Source organism: Stomoxys calcitrans, chromosome 2 (assembly GCF_963082655.1).
Source record: "Stomoxys calcitrans chromosome 2, idStoCalc2.1, whole genome shotgun sequence".
NCBI classification, from domain to species: domain Eukaryota; kingdom Metazoa; phylum Arthropoda; class Insecta; order Diptera; family Muscidae; genus Stomoxys; species Stomoxys calcitrans.
Window position 1 is genome coordinate 207,258,387 of NC_081553.1, and position 21,648 is coordinate 207,280,034.

The 21,648-nt window shown below is 37.5% G+C and overlaps 10 non-coding genes across 10 annotated transcripts; 5 read left to right on the forward strand and 5 right to left on the reverse strand.

The window, feature by feature from the left end:
- Positions 1–1,384: 1,384 nt before the first annotated feature.
- Positions 1,385–1,491, reverse strand: LOC131995399 (U6 spliceosomal RNA). Its single transcript, XR_009397463.1, has one exon. It is a non-coding gene; the product is annotated as a U6 spliceosomal RNA (small nuclear RNA).
- A 269-nt stretch (positions 1,492–1,760) lies between these two features.
- On the forward strand, positions 1,761–1,833 carry Trnaa-agc (transfer RNA alanine (anticodon AGC)). The gene has a single exon. It is a non-coding gene; the product is annotated as a tRNA-Ala (tRNA).
- A 132-nt stretch (positions 1,834–1,965) lies between these two features.
- On the reverse strand, positions 1,966–2,037 carry Trnap-ugg (transfer RNA proline (anticodon UGG)). Its single transcript has one exon. It is a non-coding gene; the product is annotated as a tRNA-Pro (tRNA).
- Positions 2,038–4,752: 2,715 nt separating this feature from the next.
- On the forward strand, positions 4,753–4,824 carry Trnap-ugg (transfer RNA proline (anticodon UGG)). Its single transcript has one exon. It is a non-coding gene; the product is annotated as a tRNA-Pro (tRNA).
- Positions 4,825–14,902: 10,078 nt separating this feature from the next.
- Trnap-ugg (transfer RNA proline (anticodon UGG)) lies at positions 14,903–14,974 on the reverse strand. Its single transcript has one exon. It is a non-coding gene; the product is annotated as a tRNA-Pro (tRNA).
- A 179-nt stretch (positions 14,975–15,153) lies between these two features.
- On the reverse strand, positions 15,154–15,225 carry Trnap-ugg (transfer RNA proline (anticodon UGG)). Its single transcript has one exon. It is a non-coding gene; the product is annotated as a tRNA-Pro (tRNA).
- Positions 15,226–15,659: 434 nt separating this feature from the next.
- Trnaa-agc (transfer RNA alanine (anticodon AGC)) lies at positions 15,660–15,732 on the forward strand. Its single transcript has one exon. It is a non-coding gene; the product is annotated as a tRNA-Ala (tRNA).
- A 3,022-nt stretch (positions 15,733–18,754) lies between these two features.
- On the forward strand, positions 18,755–18,827 carry Trnaa-agc (transfer RNA alanine (anticodon AGC)). The gene has a single exon. It is a non-coding gene; the product is annotated as a tRNA-Ala (tRNA).
- A 367-nt stretch (positions 18,828–19,194) lies between these two features.
- Trnap-ugg (transfer RNA proline (anticodon UGG)) lies at positions 19,195–19,266 on the reverse strand. Its single transcript has one exon. It is a non-coding gene; the product is annotated as a tRNA-Pro (tRNA).
- A 213-nt stretch (positions 19,267–19,479) lies between these two features.
- Positions 19,480–19,552, forward strand: Trnaa-agc (transfer RNA alanine (anticodon AGC)). Its single transcript has one exon. It is a non-coding gene; the product is annotated as a tRNA-Ala (tRNA).
- The last annotated feature ends 2,096 nt before the right edge of the window (positions 19,553–21,648 follow it).

Here is a 21,648-nt window from a genome sequence, read left to right on the forward strand (position 1 = left end):
TATAGATCGATCTGAACCATATACGACATGGATGCCGAAAAGCCTAACATAAGTCACTGTGCCAAATTTGAGCGAATTCGGATTATAAATGTGTCTTTTATGGGGCCAAGACTTTAAATCGATAGATCGGTCTATATGGCAGCTATATCCAAATCTGAACCGATCTGGGCCAAATTTAAGAAGGATGTCTAGGGCGCTAACACAGCTCACTGTCCCAAATTACGGTAAAATCGGACAATAAATGCGCCTTTTATAGGCCCAAAACCTCATATCTTGAGATCGGTCTCTATGGCAGCTATATGCAAATCTGAACCGATCTGGGCCAAAATGCAGAAAGTTGTCGAAAAGCCTATCACAACTCACTGTCCCAAATTTCGGCGAAATCGGATAATAAATGCGCCTTTTATGGGCCCAAAACCTTAAATTGAGAGATCGGTCTCTATGGCAGCTATATCCAAATCTGGACCGATCTGGGCCAAATTTAAGAAGGATGTCAAAGGCGCTAACACAGCTCACTGTCCAAAATTTCGGAGATGTCGGACAATAAATGCGCCCTTTATGGGCCCAAAACATTAAATCGAGAGATCGGTCTCTACGGCAGTTATATACAAATCTGGACCGATCTGGGCCAAAATGCAGAAAGTTGTCGAAGAGCCTATCACAACTCACTGTCCCAAATTTCGGCGAAATCGGATAATAAATGCGCCTTTTATGGGCCCAAAACTTATATTGAGAGATAGGTCTAAATGGCAGCTATATCCAAATCTGGACCGATCTGGGCCAAAATGCAGAAAGTTGTCGAACAACTCACAATCCCAAATTTCGGCGAAATCGGACAATAAATGCGCCTTTTACGGGCCCAAGACCTTATATCAAGAGATCGGTCTATATGGCAGCTATATCCAAATCTGGACCGATCTGGGCCAAAATGCAGAAAGTTGTCGAAGAGCCTAATACAACTCACTGGCCCAAATTTCGGCGATGTCGGACAATAAATGCGCTCTTTGTGGGCCCAAAACCTTAAATCGAGAGATCGGTCTCTACGACAGCTATATCCAAATCTGGTCTATATGGGGGCTATATCAAGATATATTCCGATATAGCCCATCTTTGAACTCAACCTGCTTATGGACAAAAAAAAAAAGAATCTGTGCAAAGTTTCAGCTCAATACCTCAATTTTCAAAGTCTGTAGCGTGATTTCAACAGACATACAGACGGACTATCGTCTTAGATTTTTACGCTGATCAAGAATATGTATATTATATAGGGTCGGAAACGGATATTTCGATGCGTTGCAAACGGAATGACAAAATGAATATACCCCCATCCTTCGGTGGTGGGTATAAAAACCAAACTAAACCACATATTTCATAAATTGCACAAAAAAATGTGGAACGCTTCACGATTTTGCGTGTCATCCTTGCGCAGGGGCCATGCTAATCTTCTCTGTATCGTTCCAATTTTAGTATATGTTCTGCCGAAGCAAGAACAAGTAACGCATTATTAAGTTACTACTTAAGCGTACATTAAAGCAAAAACGAATATGGGAATACTTTTTATAAATTAGTAAAGCATTGTAAACATTGCTTGGCTAGGTCTAATAGCATTTTCACTACCTAAGCAACGAAAGACAACATACCACAAGGGTTGCTTTCTTAAAACTCAATGTGTGACGATCTGTAGTGTGGGCAAACCACATGTGGCCATAAAATACTTGAAAAGGGAAAGCAATTCAATGTAAGGCAGCCATGTTTACACAGGGGATGTAGCTCAGATGGTAGAGCGCTCGCTTAGCATGTGAGAGGTACGGGGATCGATGCCCCGCATCTCCAGTAAACATTTTGTTAATAACTAATATGACTTAATAAAATTAATAAATAGTTTTAACATTACGGTAGCAGCAACAATTAAAACTTATTAACTTATAATGTATTTTAACTTTTTTGATTTTCAAAAAGACAACTGGGCTCAACCGGGATTTGAACCCGGGACCTCTCGCACCCAAAGCGAGAATCATACCCCTAGACCATTGAGCCTCATGCCATTTAAATGTTAAATGATTCACAATAATATAGTATTTAATGGCATGCTAGTATAAACAGCTGCCACATGCCATATAAATACACCACAGTTGGGGTGAATTGAAATTTAATAATGCTATTCACAATAGAGCGACCTTTGTGGGACCTATACATAATAAGATAGGTAGTAATCAAAATGTTGAAACAAATAAATGTTTGTAGAAAGTAGAATGGATATATTTATATAAAATGAAAAATAAGACATGTAAGAACGACGAAAGTAAGGTATATATTTTAATAAATTTAGGCATACTCTAAACAAAAACTAATGATGATTTCGATTGTGCAAAAAAGTGAAAATTTTTTCGAAATGTTGCACTGAAATCGACATTTTGTGTTCGTTTGTCCAAAAAAAAGTAACCCCACCACAGGGTGTAGTGTTCGTTTGTAATGGAGTTGTCTACAAAGATTGGAGTGGAATTCTACGCCGTGCCAAGTTTACGGTGGAGAATGTTGCACTTAAAATCAACGACTATCATTCTAGCAAATTTTGTTTGAACAAAAGAAGACAAAATTCGTTGAATGTTAGGAAAAAAGCGGCATAATATTGAAAATAAATATATAAAAATGGAAAAAGTGAACGCGTTTTGTTTACCTAACTGTATATTAGATGCATTGCGTGAAAGTTCTTCATCCGAAGACGAGGATACGATTTATACTATTATTTGGTGGAAATGATTACATATAAGTATATGAACATGTTCGATTGAAAATGGAAAAGTGGGTTGAGAGGGTTGGGGCTACTTGTTTTCCTGTATAAGTGCAACATTGATGTAACAATTCTTTTTCAGAACTGAAATCGCCATAAACCTATTTTAAAATTAAATAATGTAAACAGCAAATATGAATATTTTTAAAGATATGTGTTTGAGAAAATGTTGAAAAATTATCGATATTTTGTGAAATGTTTGTGAACATGGAAATGTAGTAATTCTACGATAAGTCGCTAACCGGCACCTATCTGCCGGTTAAGATTTATAGTTAGAATAAGTTAAAACCAAAAGGTATTTACCCGGTAAAATGGTTAAATTGGGTCAATATCTGGATATTTACCCATTTATACCTAAAAGCTGGGTATTTATAATTTTGCAGATATCTTGGGTATAAAAATATTTTCCAAACAATTTTTGATGATTTTGTATTCTTTGTATATCAACCTGATCTTCTGATCTCATAAAATCGGATTTTAGTTATATGTAGCCGCTTTATAGACCGATCTTCAGACTAAAAGTCTTGAGGCAATTAATTGGTCATGTTTCATCCGAACTCGATGAAATTTGGCACACTGAGTTCTGGTAGACCCCGGTTTCAGCGAGCCCAGAAAGAGTTTACCGATAAGTGCGGGGTGGATTTGATCACGGATGTTTCCATCAGGTGATTCCCAAGTATATTTTTGTATATTTTTATAGAGGAATTTTGTGTTTTTTTTTATGAGAGAATTTTGTGCACAAAAGTCAACCAATCTGTCGCCATTGTCATTCTTGGTATCGCCAAGTCCTTGCATTCCATGATTGATTGTAGATTATTGCTGTTGTAACCCCATAACAAATGCAATGTCCCCTTTTAATAGAGGACATGTCACTGTCAATTTTAGGAATAGAATTGATTCTTTGTTTCGTCGTCGTCGGGTTCGGTTGGCGTATATCATTGTAAATTTAATCTTGCCGTCATGCTGCACTCAGATATGACATTGTATGATAGAACAGCTCGCTCGACCCTCGACTTAACCCATTTGTTCGGTGGATTTCATTGCTTGAAAAGATAAAGTAGTAGCCATCTTGAAAATCCATAGTTCCGGATTTCGGCCATCGTACTTCACATAAACCGAGGATTCCTAGGTTATAGTTTGAAATCTCTTCTAGACTTGGTAAAGTCTCGATAATTCTGAGAGAGTTCTGACGCTCCATTTGTCAATAATAAACCGTGTTTTGAATCCATAGGTCTATGTTAAGTATGGTCCATTTTGGTGTACAACTTGATATAACTCCCATTAAACTGATCTATCTATAATTTGATATTTTAAGCCCCTGGAAGCCCCCCGCTATTGTTACCCGATTTGGATAAAATTTTACATGCAGTATTTTACGATGACCTCCTACATCTATGATTATTAGTATTGTAAAAATGGGTCTATAACTTGATATCGCTTTTATATAAACCGATTTCACCCATTAGTCTTCTCAGGTCCTTAGAATGTTAAAATTTTATCTGATGTGGTATACAAGGTACACACATACGCTTCAATTAAGTTGTTTTCTCCACAAATAAAGCAGAATCCATTATGGTGGATTCCGAAGTTTCGTCACGGCCGAACTTAGCACGTTTTTACTCGTGTTTTTTATTTTCAATGATAATACTGTTTCTCCAATTTTGTTAATTTTACATTAAAAATTACTATCGGTGATAGCATTTGTAGCATTTATCTACACAACCTTATAATCCGTTACGGGCCAAAAAAATCAAGAGAACTTTAAATTTTCTGCCTTGAACACATTATTTTAAGCATTTTTGCTTAGTGGTATTACTGTCAAACTCCTAATATGGCAACTCTACTGGTAACCTTTTTTTGCGTTTTTTTCTTACAGCACAATGTTGATACATTGTTTGCCTTTCGAGCAGTGTGTTGGGTAAACGCATTGATAAGGCATATATTACAAGCAGCAAGCATGAGGCTCAATGGTCTAGGGGTATGATTCTCGCTTTGGGTGCGAGAGGTCCCGGGTTCAAATCCCGGTTGAGCCCGTGTTATTTTATATTTATTTCATGCATTTATTATAATTTTAATTAATAAACGTTTGTATTTACATTCTTAAACATGATACAGTAATTTTTTTTCATCTGGATACTTTAATGTTTTCCGTTTTGCATGTGCACTCATGAGTAAACGCATGAATGCTGTAACTGCCAGTCTGTAATTCCTTTAGATAATTTTGTGTTAAACTTGTAAGTAACTCAGCTGCAGAATATGGAAGGATACACAAGTGTGGTGATGATGAAGTATAAAATCTTCACCATAAGTATTTGCACCATGTGTTGTTTTTGTTTTGAACGTGAGTAGTGGGAAGTGGTTGTGAATGATGTCCATCCATTATCCTTCAGGATATGTTTATTTTATGTAGCCATTGTTGTATGTAGGTAGGTACATACGTTTCTTATTGCTGCTGCTGTTAACTGCTAAGAGAGGGTGCTCATGCCTCTGGATGCTTATTTATGTTATTCTTCAACACTGTCCCCACTACCTTTCGAATGTGGACCATTCATAATATGACAATGATACGGAGTATTTGTTGGTTGGTTGGTCTGTTTATTCTTAGTTATGATGGAATCAAAACATTTACATATTCCACAAAATCATCTTGGAGAATAATTCATCACCACTAAGAGCATACATGTGAGCACATACATGTGAGCAATACATATGTATATGTAGGTATGAACAGTGAAGGACATTGGTTACTTTCATACGTGTTGAATAAAATGACGACAATTAAGTTGTAATATATGAATTTCATAAGAAAATCTTTAAAGAAATTTCAGTTTTCTCAGCTACGGCAATAATTGGATTGACATGAAAAAAACACCTATGATTGAATTATACATGTATATATAAGAGTTGCGCGACTGACGGATTGCTGACTGATGACTGACTAACTGACTGATCACTACTCAGCCCAAACGGCTGAAACTAGAATCGTGAAATTTTGCAGGAATTTTAGTCTTTGGTCGTAGACGCGATTTAGGGCTGGGTTCGGTGATATTCGTACTTTTTGGTACTAAAAAGTACCAAAAAGTACGAAAATGAGTACTATTTGCCCAGGGCGAACAGATAGGGCTAGGAAGATGTTCTTGGGCTCAAATTAAAGAGCGTCTCAAAATAATAAGATTTGGTGACAAAAACCAAAATCGTACCGGAAATGGGAGAAATAGAACGTTTAGTACCGCAATCGGTACTTTTATGTATCTTTTTTGTAAGTTGAGATAGAGTACAAAATAGGTGAACTTTGCATAAGGCGAACGGGTAGAGCTTCGAAATTTTGCTTAAGTGATTGTTGTTGCGAAATGAAGGGGATAGAAAAAATATGAAAAATAGTAATGGAAAGGGGGAAAACGTCCTTTTAGTACCGTATTGGGTACCATTTTTACTTTCTTCAGGGATTGAACTAGAGCACTGAAATTTAACATGTAGGTTCAACTGGGAATTATATGTTGGCTGACTAAGTGATTTTTCTCACAAATCGTTAATTTTGGTACTAAAAAGTACTAAATAGTACGAAATAGCTTATTTACCTTTGCAGTATTCGGAGACGGTTAAATTAAGTAATTTGATAAAAATGATCGTAGTCTTGACAAAAATACGGTAAGTTGTGCCAAATACGAAATGCTGAAATCTTAACAGGTGTGGGAGAAAACATACTGAAGTGCTGTAATTGGTACTATTTGGTACTTTCTTTATAGATTGAAATACATCTCCGAAATTTGGAATAAAGGTACATCTTGGCAGTATGTACCGGGCGACTAGAAGATTTTGTGGATATTCGTACATTTTGGTACGAAAACGGTACCTTCTTAACGGATTGAGCAACAGCTCTGAAATTTGGAATACAGGTACATATTGGCAGTATGTACAGGGCGACTAGAAGATTTTTTTGAAATTTGTACATTTCGCTACTAAATCGTACAATATGGTACTTTATTTACAGACTTAGCTACAGCTCTAAAATATGGGATATAGGTACATCTTGGCAGTATGTACCGGGCGACTAGAAGATTTTTTTTTGATATTCGTACATTTTGGTACTAAAACGTACAAAATGATACGGATTTGACCAGAGTTCTGAAATTTGGAAAACAAGTACATTTTGGCAGTATGTACCAGGCGACTAGAAGATTTTGTTGATAATCGTACATTTTGGTACTAAAACGTACAAAATGGTACCTTCTTTAAGGATTGAGCTACAGCTCTGAAATTTCAAATACAGGTACATCTAGACACTATGTACAGGGCGACTAGAAGTTTTTTTTTGAAATTTTTACATATCGGTACTAAAACATACAAAATGGTACGGTTTGAGTTAAAGCTCTTAAAATTGCGATACAGTAACACCTCGCTTCGCTGCCCCCAGAAAAATTATGTTGGGTCAAATAATCCATTCACAACTCGTACATTTTGGTACCATTTGGTGGGTGCCTAAATGATCTTTAAACAAGTAAAAGCGTGCTAAGTTCGGCCGGGCCGAATCTTATATACCCTCCACCATGGATCGCATTTGTCGAGTTCTTTTCCCGGCATCTCTTCTTAGGCAAAACGGGATATAAGATAAGATTTGCTCTGCTATTAGAGCGATATCAAGATATGGTCCGGTTTGGACCACAATTAAATTATATGTTGGAGACCTGTGTAAAATGTCAGCCAATTCGAATAAGAATTGCGCCCTTTGTGGGCTCAAGAAGTAAAATAGAGAGATCAATTTATATGGGAGCTGTATCGGCCTATAGACCAATTCAGACCATAATAAACACGTATGTTAATGGTCATGAGAGAATCCGTCGTACAAAATTTCAGGCAAATCGGATAATAATTGCGACCTCTAGAGGCTCAAAAAGTCAAGATCCCAGATCGGTTTATATGGCAGCTATATCAGGTTATGAACCGACTTGTACTTTCATGTAACAATAAAAAACGTGTTGCGAAATTTCAGCCAAATCGGATAGAAATTGAGCCCCCTAGAAGCTCAAGAAGTCAAGTCCCCAGATCTGTTTATATGACAGCTATATCAGGTTATGAACCGATTTGAACCATATTTGCACAGTTGTTGGATATCATAACAAAATACTACGTGCCAAAATTTACTCAAATTGGATAAGAATTGCGCCCTCTAGAGGGTCAAGAAGTCCAGACCCAAGATCGGTTTATATGACAGCTATATAAGGTTATGGACCGATTTGAACAATACTTGGCACAGTTGTTGGATATCATAACAAAACACGTCGTGCAAAATTTCATCCCAATCGGATAAGAATTGCGCACTCTAGAGGCTCAAGGAATCAAGACCCCAGATCGGTTTATATGGCAGCTATATCAGGTTATGAACCAATTTGAACCATACTTGGCACAGTTGTTGGATATAATAACAAAACACATCGTGCAAAATTTCATTCCAATCGGATAAGAATTGCGCACTTTAGAGGATCAAGAAGTCAAGACCCAAGATCGGTTTATATGGCAGCTATATCAGGTTATAAACCGATTTGAACCATACTTGGCACAGTTGTTGGATATCATAACAAAACACGTCGTGCAAAATTTCATCCCAATCGGAAAAGAATTGCGCACTCTAGAGGCTCAAGAAGTCAAGACCCAAGATCGGTTTATATGGCAGCTATATCAAAACATGGACCGATATGGCCCATTTACAATACCAACCGACCTACACTAATAAGAAGTATTTGTGCACAATTTCAAGCGGCTAGCTTTACTCCTTCGGAAGTTAGCGTGCTTTCGACAGACAGACGGACGGACAGACGGACGGACATGGCTAGATCGACCTAAAATTTCACGACGATCAAGAATATATATACTTTATGGGGTCTCAGACGAATATTTCGAGTAGTTACAATCAGAATGACGAAATTAGTATACCCCCATCTTATGGTGGAGGGTATAAAAATTGGTACATTTTGGTACCGAAAAGTGCAAAATAGTACGAAATATATTGAATGAATATATTGGCAACTAGAAGATATGTCTTATTCCTACATTTAGGTACTCAAACGTACAAGATGGTACTTTCTAAATGGTGCGAGCTAAGGACTCAAAATTGAGATACAAGTACACCTTGAATTTAAATTTTGGTTGATCAGCAGATCTTTATACTAAAACGTACAAATGATACATTCCTTATGAATTTAGCTAAAACACTCAAAATTAGGATATTGGAACATACAAAATGTTACTTTCTTTACAGAGTGATCTTAAGCTCTAAAAATGACTATACTATGACTTGACTATAAATTTTAAGCGAGCAGAAGATTTTTTTTTTTAAATCTTACATTTAGGTACCTAAACATGCAAAGTGATGCTTTCTTTACGAATGAACCCAAAACTTCCAAATTTGGGATTCATTTATACCTTGACAATATATATTGGGCGACTTAATGATTTTTCCAATGCATTATTATTCTTCATACTATTGGGTTGCCCAAAAAGTAATTGCGGATTTTTTAAAAGAAAGTAAATGCATTTTTAATAAAACTTAGAATGAACTTTAATCAAATATACTTTTTACACTTTTTTTCTAAAGCAAGCTAAAAGTAACAGCTGATAACTGACAGAAGACAGAATGCAATTACAGAGTCACAAGCTGTGAAAAAATTTGTCAACGCCGACTATATGAAAAATCCGCAATTACTTTTTGGACAATCCAATATTTGGTACTTTCCTTACAGAAGGGGACATATTTCTGGAACTTTATACGCAATTATTACAAAACTTCATAATCTTATAAACTCAATGACTACTTAGCTTTTTGGAAGTCCTACACTAAAAATTAACAAATATGATTTTTCTTAATTTTAATTACTATTAAAAATTGGAAATATTGATGTGATGTATAATATCGTCATAATGGAAAAGAACGAGAAAGCTGCTATATTTTGGATCATTACTGTACATTTCCTATCTTCATGCTTACTCCTCATATTGGAACTTTCAACATGTGAGGTCTTATTATTGCAATGAAGATATTCAACGCTAGTGAAACTATCAATAAGAACTCCCATGATGATGATGATGTGTGACCGGCACACTATCATTACCCTGTTATGGTCATCCATCTAAAGTACTGGAGAAATCATATCAAATCCTGTCATGTGGTCAATATGTTGGCTTTGTTGTTGAGGTTGGTGTCTCTTCACTTTTATTTTGTCGATTTATTTGGATAATGTTGTGTTTTCGTTTTCCTTGGTGTTGTTTTTTTTTTGTTTGGGTGGAACATTTTCAATTAAAAATGAATTGTTTTCTTATTGTCTTCCGTCCATAATGGAAGGCACTGTTTATTTAGGTCCAGTGCGAAAATGATGCTGCCGCTGCTTATGTTGCTGCTCATGATGATGATGATGACCAGAATCAAAAGGGCATAACGAACTTTGGCAACATTCACACTAACAATCAAACAATGAAATCGCCAGACAACCAAACAACCATCAGAATTTTTTTTGAAAAGTGAATGTAATTGTTTAAAAACTTGAAAATAGAAAGAAACTGGCCATATGTAAGGGAGTTATTACTTGCATCATTCATATGTCCTTAAGTTCACTAATGGTCCATTAGAATATGGTGTACAAAGGATTTGTTATCGGTCGGTCCATTTGAAAATTTGCATACTTTTTAACTTGTCCTTGAAACCGTTGGAAGTTTTTCAAGTGTATTTCAAATTTTCTGCTGGTAGAGATAATGTCCATTAGAAGAAAATGTTTTAAAAGTAAATTCTGTCCGAGATAAGAAAATATTTCTTTGATGGAATATTTTGGCCAATAACTTCTTTTGATAATTTACGCCCATACTCCAGGAGTGGGCTTCAAGGGATATTAGGGGGATCGGTTTATAATTACCGCCCAAAAAGGATATTTTTTTAGACATTAAGCCCATTTTTTTCTTGGACGCTATAACTTCTTTACTAGCGAATACCAATAACCAATAAAAAAGAAAACACAATGAACAAAATTATTGAATTGATGACCTCATAGTTGCTTACCAGACGTCCATCTACAATAAAAATAAAATTTTTGAAGAATTTATAAATCCTTATAATTTTTGAAAGGCAAATGTCGGGCGGCGCCATCCTACACCTACCCTTTAAGTACAAAGTGGTTGCTATATCTACTCGTGGAGGAAAGAGTTGTGGAAAATGTTGTCAAGATTGGATTACATATATGGCAGCTATATCTAAATCTCGATCGATTTCTATGAAATTCACCAATAGTATTAAGAGCCATAAGAAAATCCATCCTGTCAAATTTCGAGAGAATCGGTTAGCAAAGCACTTTATTGCAATACTTCTCAAAATCGGACGAACATACATATATATGGGAGCTCTATCTACATGTGAATCGATTTCGACCAAACTCTGCAGATATTGTGGCAGTCGTCGAGGAAAGCGTTGTAAAAAAATTTGGAAAGAGTGGTCAACAAATACGCTTGCAGTAGCTCTATGAGTAAAAATCGGGCAATATATAAATAAGAAAAAAAAAATATATATATTGGGTTGCCCAAAAAGTAATTGCGGATTTTTTAAAAGAAAGTAAATGCATTTTTAATAAAGCTTAGAATGAACTTCAATCAAATATACTTTTTATACACTTTTTTTCTAAAGCAAGCTAAAAGTAACAGCTGATAAAGGACAGAAGAAAGAATGCAATTACAGAGTCACAAGCTGTGAAAAAATTGTCAACGCCGACTATATGAAAAATCCGCAATTACTTTTTGGGCAACCCAATATATGTATATATATAAAAGCTGTATCTAAATCTGAACCGATTTCTATGCAACTCACCAGTAATGTCCAGAGTCAAGAGAAAATCCGTCCTTCCAAATTTCGTAGTTGCTTACCAGACGTCCATCTAAAAATAAAATTTTTGAAGAATTTATAAATTTTCATAATTTTTCAAAGGCAAAAGTCGGGCGGCGCCGACTGTATAATATCGTACACCTACCCTTTAAGTACAAAGTGGTACCTATATCTAGTCGTCGAGGAAAGAGTTGTGGAAAATGTTGTCAAAATTGGATTACATATATGGCAGCTATACCTAAATCTCGATCGATTTCTATGAAATTCACCAAAAGTATTAAGAGTCATAAGAAAATCCATCCTGCCAAATTTCAAGAGAATCGGTTAGCCAAGCACTTTATTGCAATACTTCTCAAAATCGGACGAACATATATATGGGAGCTCCATCTACATGTGAATCGATTTCGACCAAACTCTACAGATATTTTGGCAGTCATCGAGGAAAGCGTTGTAAAAAAATTTGGGAAAATTGGTCAACAAATATGCTTGCATTAGCTCTATGAGGGAAAATCGGGCAATATATATATTTATATATATGAAATATATATCTAAATCTGAACCGATTGATGATTTTCTCCATCAGAGCGTGTGCAGCTGTCTCGCTCCGATGGATGCCTATCTCCTTGCCCTTAATCATGGGTCCTCCAGTAAATGGGCTTCTTGGGAGTGGGCGATGGTCTCCCTCGTCGGCTCCCTGTTCTTTAGGTTGCATTGCGTTTCCGGTCACTCCACTGCCATATACTCCAATATTATGATCTTTGCCTATCCTAGTCTTCCGAATCCTGAGAGATTCGTTGATGGTTCCATCGTCGGTTCCCGGCTGTATTGAGTCTCCCATCCCTGCACTGGCGGATGTTTCAATATTAGGATCTTTGCCTATCCTAGTCTTCCAATTCATGGGTAAATGGTCTTCTTGGGAGTGGGCGATGGTCTCATCGTCCATTCCCTGTTCGTTAGGCTGCATTGAGTTTCTTATCACCGCACTGCCTGGTGTTTCAATGCTGGGATCTTTGCCTATCCTAGTCTTCCACAGCTTGAAGTTGGTGATGATTCGATCGTCAGGTCCTGGTTTGTTAGACTGTATTGAGTCTCCCATCCCTGCAATGCCTGATGTTCCAACATTAGGAACTTTGCTTATCATAGTCTTCCCAATATAGAGAAAGTCGGAGATGATCTTGCCTTCGGCCCCCTGTTCGTAAGGGGGTATTGAGTTACCTGCCACTGCACGGCTTAATGTCTCAATATGAGGATCTTTGCCTATCCTAGTCTTTCTCTTCTTGAAAAAGACAACATTGTCCCCGTAGAACGCTACGCCTTTAATCTTAGCCAAATGTACGGGGCTTGATTAATGTCCACCACAAGGAGAGTTCCTTCCTCCTTCTCCTCCCATTTCTTCGCGACCAAACATAGCCATTGATTGTGTAAGTATCCCAAAATTCGTTCCGTCGCGAATTTGCTGCCCCATCGTTTGGTGAAAACCGTCGCCTTTGTGAGCTGGGGTATGTCCATCTTTCTCACCAGGTCGAGCTTTGTACCACAGGGATTATGGATACTTCCGACCAGCTTATAAGGATATATCCTATCCTAGTCTTACCAATCTTGAAAATGACGGCCTTGGTCCCGTAGTACGCCATGCCAAACTTGTCACGGAGACTTGATCAATGCCCACCACAAGGAGAGTTCCTTCCTCCTGCTCCTCCCTGTGGTAGACCCACCATTTCTCCACGAGCAAATCTTGGTTTTGTTTGTTTAAGACTTCCATTATTTGTGAGCTGGCCGCCCAGGGTGTGTGGATACTTCCAACGAGCTTTTTGACGGTGTCAATACATTCTGCTGATGCAAAGCGGAGTGCAAAGATGTCCCCTCCATATTTGGAGCTCATCATTTTGTTATGGGTGGACCCTCTTTAGACTTCCACACATGTTCGAAAATCCGCTCTTTAACCAGGTCCTCCACTTGAGACTGATGATCTGGTGTAATCCTACCTAATACACTGCCCATATCAATGTCTGCATAAGTAAGCTCATCTCTGTTGTGGTTCCTTGCCACTCTGGCGTAAGAGGGCGGCTCCTTGCCTTTTTCAGCGACCATATTCATCTTCCGTGATGGCTGTGGCGTCCTTTTGGTAGTCAGCGTCCTCCATGAAGACCCAGGGGCCATGCGCGCTTTCTTCGTTTTTGTTTTGGCTTTATCTCCTTTTATATCTATCTGGAGCCTTCATTGCGGGAGTGCTGGCTTGGCCTTCCCAGAGTATTTGAATTTGGGGAGCTATTTTTTCAGTGTTTTAGCAGTGTTATGCTCTTCGGGAGATCTGACTTTCTTTCCAGCTTCAGTAGAAGTGCTTTATCAATCAAGTTATTAATACATTCCGCTGACGCAAAGTGCAGCCTTAAGATGTTTCCTCTATACTCGCAGCTCATAATCCGTATGTGTGGACCACCTTCAGATTTCAACACATGATCGAAAGCCCGTTCGTTTACCACTTGTCTCCATTGCGGGAGGACTAGCTTGGTCTTCCAGAGTACTTGGAAGAGGGGAACTGATTTTCTTCTCTGGGTTTAAGCAGTGTTATGCTCTTCGGGAGATCTGATTCTCTTTCCAGCTGCCAGTGCATACCCCTCAGCATCCTTCGTCGTGGCCCCGATTGCTTTCTCGGTCTACTTCCGAGCTTAGCAATGTCGTCATCCTGCTGCCCTCATCTTTCGATTCGGCTCCGATAAATGTTTCATTGACACTGTCTGATTCTGAATCGGAAACATCACCTTTACTTATAGGCTGAGGACGAACTGCGCATCCCTTTGATTTATCCGTCTCTTCCTCATTTATTAGTATGACGAATGGTTGTGCGCCTGAAGCATTACTGTCGACTAAAGGTGCCAAGGCACCCAGACCTATAGGAGGGGCGGACAATAAGATACGGTCTGATTCCACCAATGCAGCTATTGGATCTTCGGAGTCCATTTTGAGCCTACTTCTGAAAGGCTTTTAAATTTTTGCGTAATAGGTAATACTTCGAGATACAGATATTTTTCTTTGACGAGTGAAATGAAAAACACGTTCGCTCCACAAATGGTAACTCTAGAGGCTTTCCATTAAATATCATTATGTTTAAGCTTCAAACGGACAGCACTGATTGATGTGAGAGAAGTATCACTTTTCCTGCCAGTCTTTTTTGAAATATGCATCTCTGAAAATGTTTTCAAATATTTTGTGAACTGTTTATGCATTGGCTGGTGGAGCAATATAAATACAATGGGCTCAACCGGGATTTGAACCCGGGACCTCTCGCACCCAAAGCGAGAATCATACCCCTAGACCATTGAGCCACCTGGCAACCCTTTTCTTAAGAATGCATACAAATTCAATTATTAATTAATTTTAATTAAATTAAATACTACACTGCAAAAATATTACGTAAACTTTTTAACATATAAAATTACGTTACGATTTTGTATCTTACGAATTTCATTTACGACCTTCTTCTGAGCACACAATAAAAAACAATGGGCTCAACCGGGATTTGAACCCGGGACCTCTCGCACCCAAAGCGAGAATCATACCCCTAGACCATTGAGCCGCATGGCAACCCTTTCTCTGTTTTAATAAATATTTTTTTATTGTTTATTTTATTATTAAAATTAACAACTTGTTTTAAGTGATTAGAAATGTTTTTAAGTTCAGTTCAAGTGCTTATATCCGTTATAAAATATTGATAAGACAACAGTGTGTTTCATAACTGGAGAAGTATCTTTTCTTCTATTAGTTCTTCATGTGAAGACCTAAACTCCGGTAAAAAGTCTAAGTGAAGAAAGACACATCGAAACTAGATTTTTGAATCGTATAGAGGTTAATGACGAAATTAATCAAGGAATTCATGAATATAAATTAATATCTAACATTTCAAAATCAGATTGGCCATAAGTTGTCGTTTAGTCAAGTAAACATTGGCTCAAGATTTGAGATAATTTGTATGCCAGTGTGATTTCAATTTGGATCGCAAATGACTCACATGGGGATGTAGCTCAGATGGTAGAGCGCTCGCTTAGCATGTGAGAGGTACGGGGATCGATGCCCCGCATCTCCAACGAAAGTTTTTGTAACCTAACCTAACTAGTTTTTATGACTTTTTGGAATTTTTATTCGTATTTTTTTAAGAGGAAATACGAGGTCTGATCGAAAAATAACCATCATTTTAAAAATTTTCAGGATAATATATAGTAGCCACATTGCCACCTGTCTTTTGGAAAAAAAACGCCGTTTAATGAGAACGCAAAATACTTGGGTGTTATTGTAAATTTTGCCCAAGGAACAATGCTAGACTGAAAATTAAAATCCAACATTTTGAAATGGGCCAATAAGGTAACTACTGCTCTATACACCAGCAAGAGGATTATTGCCAATCGTTGGAAATTTAAGAGATATTAGTAGATTATTGCGCTGGCTAAATGTTGCAGTTACCGGAACCATAATGCCATATGGCGCTGTGGACTGGTGGACGGGTGATTTTTAGTAATCTTTTTGGCAACACTGGTTTAAAAGCTCACGCACGATTCGCGTTTCGTTTCACTATCAAACAGTGAAGCGTCTTACAAACGAACAACGCAGGCATATTGTTGAATTTTATTATCAAAATGCGTGCTCTGTTAAGAAAGTTCATCGCGTGCTTCTTATGTTCAGCTACGCAGCTCATTTTTGGCTCAATGGGTGCATAAATAAGCAGAATTATCGATTTTGGAGTGAAAATCAGCCAGAAGCATTGCAAGAGCTACCAATTGGGTTGCCCAAAAAGTAATTGCGGATTTTTCATATAGTCGGCGTTGACAAATTTTTTCACAGCTTGTGACTCTGTAATTGCATTCTTTCTTCTGTCAGTTATCAGCTGTTACTTTTAGCTTGCTTTAGAAAAAAAGTGTAAAAAAAGTATATTTGATTAAAGTTCATTCTAAGTTGTATTAAAAATGCATTTACTTTCTTTTAAAAAATCCGCAATTTCTTTTTGGGCAATCCAATATAAAAAGTCACAGTTTGGTGCGGTTTATGGGCTGATGCCATCATTGGACCGTACTTCTTCAAAGATGATGCGAATCGTAACGTAACTGTGAATGGTGAGCGCTATCATGAGATGATATCCAACGTTTTTTTCCCCAAATTGCAGGAGCTTGACTTGCATGACATATGCTTTCAACAAGACGGTGTCACATGCCACACAGCACTCGTAACTATGGATTTATTAAGAGGCGAGTTCGGTGAACATTTTATTTCACGTTCAGGACCGGTCAATTGGCCGCCTAGATCGTGCGATTTAACGCCTTTAGACTATTTTTTGTGGGGCTATGTTAAAGCTCATGTCTATACAGACAAGCCCGCTTCAATTGACGCATTGGAAGACAACATTGAAGCATTTATTCGTGAGATACCGGCCGAAATGCTGGAAAGAGTATGCTAAAATTGGACTAAGCAGATCAACCATTTGAGGAGCAGTCACGGTAAACATTTGTATGGAATAATCTTCAAACATTAAATGATATTGACCATACTATCGATTCAAATGAATATTTCATGTATTTTTTGAACTTTCCTACAGGTCATTAAAAATCACCCATTGTATCTTTCATCCGATGTAGGCTTTTAATCGTTACAAAATTTTGAGTGAGCTGTTTCATTTAACCTCCCAGCATGTGTGCAAAGTTTCATCAAGATCGGTTCAGATTTGAATATAGCTCCCACATTTGTGGTCCGATCTTTAGAAAATTTAGCGTTAGGTGCTTCATTTGACGTTTTAGCATGTGTGCAAAATTTTATCAAAATCAATTAAATTTAAGATATAGCCCCCATATATATCTTTCATCCGATATGAACTTTTGAGGCTGTAGAAGCTACAATTTTGGTCCTATCGTGACAAAATTTAGCGTGAGGTGTTTTATTCGACATCCCAAAATCGGTTTAGATTTATATATAGTTCTCATATATATCTTTCATCCGATATAGTCTTTTGAGGATGTAGAAGCCACAATTTTGTTCTAATCTTTACAATATTTTGCGTGAGGTGTTTCATTTGTTGTCACAACATGTGTTCAAAGTTTCATAAATATCGGTCCAGATTTAGATATAGCTCTCCTATGTATCTTTCATCCTATATAGCTTTTTATGGCTGTAGAAGCCACAACTTTGGTCCGATCTTTACAAAATTTAGCATGGGGTCTTTTATTTGACGTCCCAACATGTATGGAAAATTTAATAAAAATCGGTTCAGATATAGATATAGCTCCCATCGACCATCGGGTATGGCCTTTTAAGGCTATAGTAGCCACAATTCGTAAGAAAATCTCTTGCAAGGTTCAATTCGATTCAATTCGAAAGTAGTACGTACACTCGGTGGTGTAGGGTGGTATATAGTAGGCTCGGCACGACTTTTGCTTTTCCTTACTAGTTGTCATTCTGTTTGTAACACCTCGAAATATGCGTCTGAGACCCCATAAAGTATATATATTCTTGATCGTCATGTCATTTTAAGTCGATCTAGCCATGTCCGTCCGTCTGTCTGCCAAAAGCACGCTAATTCGCAAAGGAGTAAAGCTAGCCGCTTGAAATTTTGCACAAATACTTTTTATTAGTGCAGGTCGGTTGGGATTGTAAATGGGCCAAATCGGTCCATGTTTTGATATAGCTGCCATATAAACCGATTTTGGGTCTTGATTTCTTGAGCCTCAAGAGGGCGCAGTTCTTATCAGATTTGAAAGAAATTTTGTACAACGGATTCTCTCACGACTTTCAACATACTTGTCCAATATGGTCTGAATCGATCAATAGCTTGGTACAGCTCCCAAATAAACCTATCTCCCGATTTTGCTTTTGAGCCCCTACAAGGCGCAATTTTTTATTCGAATGAACTGAAATATTACACAATGACTTCTACAATGTTCAGCATTCATTTCCGAATCGGACTATATATTAATATAGCTCCAATAGCAGTTCATATTTAATATTCTTTGCTTAAAAAGAGATACCGCGCATAGAACTCGACAAATGCGATCCATGGTGGAGGGTATATAAGATTCGGCCTGGCCGAACTTAGCACGCTCTTGCTTGTTTTCTTATTATTATATGGGGATGTAGCTCAGATGGTAGAGCGCTCGCTTAGCATGTGAGAGGTACGGGGATCGATGCCCCGCATCTCCAAAATAAAGTTTTTTTTTTATTGTACTTATGTTATTATTTAAAAAAAATGCTACCAGATACAAATGAGCCGCATCATAAAACACAACCAAACTGTATCACAGTAAGATCGATCGATCAATCTTTGTGACAGATTTGGCAACTGTGTAGCAATTTTTAAGTTTATACTGAGATTTCTTTAAATGGCTAGTTGTGTATCGTTTAAGTGACATGCTGCTTTCCAGATAAGTTGCTCAACTATTATGGCATTACACAAACATTAGACCTTGACACCCCACATCTGATTACCCCTTTTAGCCCCCCTTTCACATTTATTCTCATAGATGATCATAACACCACTATTATCTTAACACTGATACAAAAATATTCCGGGCTCAACCGGGATTTGAACCCGGGACCTCTCGCACCCAAAGCGAGAATCATACCCCTAGACCATTGAGCCGCCTGCAATAACGGTATTTTGATTAAAACACAAATCATAGCCTACAGAAATAAACTAGTTCTCCACACTGCAAACAAGCATTATAAATAAATCAAACTGATTTATTTTTTTTATGGCTATTTTTTTCTCTTGGCCTTGTTAAAAACACAAGACATTGTGATAAGATCATGGCTATGTTGAAGAAAACCCTCTTTAGACCAAGTACCGCTATCAGGGGATGTAGCTCAGATGGTAGAGCGCTCGCTTAGCATGTGAGAGGTACGGGGATCGATGCCCCGCATCTCCAAGATCAAATATTTTAATTTATTAAATAAATTAAATATTTTTAACATTGTCCATTTCCTTCAACCATATACTTAAAAAATATCTCCTTTAAATCCTTTAACGTCATTTCCCTTCTTTTGGGTCATGAATTATGTGGTTGGCTGTAAACACACCCATAGGTGAGGTGAGAAAAATCAGATACCAAAAAACAAACCACCTGGATTGAAAGAATGTTTAACATTCCCCGTTGTTTGTTGGCTGCTGTTTCCTTCTTTGTGGGCGTTTTTTGCTTCACCCGCATTGTTGCTGTGTTATGTCGTTGTCTTAGTCGTCGTTGACATCCTTCCGGTATTTTAGTGCGAAAAAACGTGCCAATAAATTTTTGCACGTTTCACTTTGGTATTCTTGCTGGAGAATGGTGCTTCGTAGCATAATTTAAAAAACGTACGCAAAGTGTCACAATGATAATAATGAGGCATAAAGATATGGGCCCTAAATACATACATACGCAAATACTATATGATGTTTTGGGCCCAAGGTGTAGTTGGTACCAGACCTCTTTTGGGAGTTTTGTCTGAGGTGATTGCAGCCATAGCAGTTGAAATCTTGAAAAATGATTGGTACATTAAACAAAGAGGACCATCATAAATTTTAAACCAAAAATGAACGCATAATAAACGTGATTTGCATACATTTTCGTGTTGGTAAGCGAATCATCAGACGCGTCTGCATATATTTAACATTAATTTGATTTATTTGTTTTCCTAAAAAAAAAACCATTGAATTAAACAACTGAAACAGAGGTGCCCTTAAATGAAAAAAAAACAGAGATTTCTTGTTGATGTAATCAATGCAACATAGTTTATTTAAAAGAGGGGACTTGGAATATTTTCAGATTCAGAGTAGTTTTTTATACCCACCACCATAGGATGGGGGTATATTAATGTTGTCATTTCATTTGTAACACCTTGAAATATTGATCTGCGACCCCATTCTGAGTCGATATAGCCATGACCGTCTGTCTGTCGAAATCACGGTAGCGGTCGAACGTATAAAGCTAGCCGCTTGAAATTTTGCACAGATACTTATTATTGGAGTAGTTCGTTGGGTATTGCAAATCGGTTATATCGGTTTAGATTTGGATATAGCTTCCATATAAACCGATATCCCGATTTGACTCCTTGACCCCCTGGAAGCTAAAATTTTTGTCCTATTTGGCTGAAATTTGGGAAATAGTGTTATGTGACGACTTCCAATAACTGTGTTAAGTATGGTCCAAATCGGTCTATAACCGGACATAGTTCCCATATAAACCGATCTCCCGATTTGACTTCTTGAGCCCTTACAAGCCGTAATTTTTGTCCGATTTGGCTGAAATTTTTAATATCGTGTTCCATTTACATTTCCAACATAACCTGATATAGCTCTCATATAAACCGATCTCCCGATTTGACTTCTTGAGTCCTAACAAGCAGCCATTTTTGTCCGATTTGGCTGAAATTTTTTAAAATCGTGGTATGTTTACATTTCCAACAATTGTGCCATGTACGGTTCAAATAGGTATATAACCTGATATAGCTCTCATATAAACCGATCTCCCGATTTGACTTCTTGAGGCTTTACAAGCCGCAATTTTTGTCCGATTTGGCTGAAATTTTTAATATAATGCTCCATTTATATTTCCAACAACTGTGGCAAGTACAGTGCGAATCGGTCTATAACCTGTTATAGCTCCCATTAAACCGATCTCCCGATTTGACTTCTTCAGCCCCTGAAAGCCACAATTTTTGTTCGATTTGGCTGAAATGTTGCATGTGGTGTTCTGTTACGACTTCCAACATCTGTGCCGAATACGGTCCAAATCAGTCTATAACCTGATATAGCTCCCATTTAAACCGGCCTCTCGGTTATCCTATGAACTTCAACTAAATTTAGTTTGTTTAAATTTTCAGCAGAATCCATGGTGGGAGGGTTCCTAAGATTTTGTCCGGCCTTTTACTCGTTTAGCTAAAGTTTTAGATTTATGAATAGTTAGACAATGTCGAGGAAAGTATCAAATAATATTGCTTTATAAACTGACCCCAACATCCGCGAAATAATGTTTGCGGAATCAACTTG